At 36.1% G+C, this 1,630-nt stretch overlaps 1 protein-coding gene across 1 annotated transcript in view; it reads left to right on the forward strand.

Moving 5' to 3' along the window:
- Positions 1-889: 889 nt before the first annotated feature.
- Positions 890-1,630, forward strand: part of LOC117123758 (polycystic kidney disease and receptor for egg jelly-related protein-like) — a 95,283-nt gene continuing 94,542 nt past the window's right edge. The window contains exon 1 of the mRNA XM_033269763.1: positions 890-1,017. The gene's annotated coding sequence lies outside the window, so the exon portion shown is untranslated. The remainder of the gene's footprint in view (positions 1,018-1,630) is intronic.

Here is a 1,630-nt window from a genome sequence, read left to right on the forward strand (position 1 = left end):
ATATATAGTTGTTTAGTGCTGATGTTAGCATTATTATTGAAACGTGGCAAACACCACTCATTACTTATGATAGCATCTCTATCGATGGCTTTGACCATTCCAAATATCGAAAGACTAGAAAAGGAGGAGGTGTGGCTGTTTATGCTAAAAATTGTCTAAATTCGAACATAGTAGGACTTGTTGAAGTACCAAATGAGGTTGAATGCATGTGGGTGATGTTTTGCCCCGTCAGGCTTCCTTGTTCATTTTCCTTGATCACTGTTTGTGGTGTGTTCATTCCTTTAGGAGCGCCTTTATCACATCGAGAAATGTATGGTGAACACATAATTTCTGGGATTGACAGTATTAAACTCTTCACCCAGATGCTGGTTTTGGTGATCATTGGTTACATCAACCGAACGAATACCAGCTCCCTTGAAAGAGCCCATGGACTTAACAAGTTGTTAATGGCCATACTCGCGATGATGCTACCCTTAATTTGATTTTTTCAAACATCACTCATTTTTACAATACGCCTAATATCCATACACCGATTGCCAACAGTGATAACAATGGCATTGTTTAGGCCCCCCTCAGTGATAGTGAAATCTAAAAACATAATTAATAAGAAGTATATTCGTCCGCTACCAGAGCACGCTATAAGGCAATTCGGTCATTGGATCACACTTCACGATTGGACAGAGGTACCTCAGTGTTCAGATACGAACTCAAAGTTTGTTGCCTTTTACCTTTACTAATGCCATTGAAAAATTTTTACCGGTCAAAGTGGCTGCATTACATGTCAAGGATAAACCATGGATTACTGGTGCCCTTAAAAGCCTGGTTCACGTCGAACTTTATCTAGAAATATGTCATTTGTTTTTTAACTATTTTTATTTCAACAGACATTCAGCAGCACCATTTCAGATGGATCTCCTGTAACTCATTTCTTTCCCGAAGGTGTTATTGCACAATATGTTAAGGTCTTAACAGAAACTGGAGGTGGAACCTTTTCTTTTGAACTTCTAGGATGTAAAGGTACAATTCAGCAAAGTCACAAGTTAACATTTGGTGAAAATCAGTAATTATGTCTCACGTTTGATGTTTTTATTATTATGTTCAATCTATCTATTAGGTCCATCATCTGAAAAAAAGGTTAAGACACGTTATATCGTCATTGCGGATAAAATCCGCATACGCCTTAAAACTAAAGAAAATGCATACATTTAGAGTCCGTACTGAGCCCAAAAAATCCGCAATGAAAACATAACGTGTTTTAAGCACCCAACCAACAAGTTACATTAGTCATGTTTAACATGCTCACTGACGTTTATAGGTAAACTTCACATTTAATTATAAATTGGGACAACTAATAAACACAACATTTAATATCCCACTCACAGTCTACTTTATTATATAATATATGTCAACGTCATTGACCAGGACAACAGTGAAATTAGATTACGAATAAAAGAATCACTACACATCAAATGGAACAGTCCAAATCTCAACGTTCAACTCAAACATTTAAGCTTACAACTTTTCAATTAGCATACAGTACTAATGTATGCAAGGTGTTCTATACACCTGTCTCTTATACACATCTAGATGTGTATAAGAGACAGCGTTAAAATATTTTTTATAAAAGCTA

This window comes from Anneissia japonica, unplaced genomic scaffold (assembly GCF_011630105.1).
Source record: "Anneissia japonica isolate Jap-2015-1 unplaced genomic scaffold, ASM1163010v1 scaffold7096_len229077_cov162, whole genome shotgun sequence".
NCBI lineage: Eukaryota > Metazoa > Echinodermata > Crinoidea > Comatulida > Comatulidae > Anneissia > Anneissia japonica.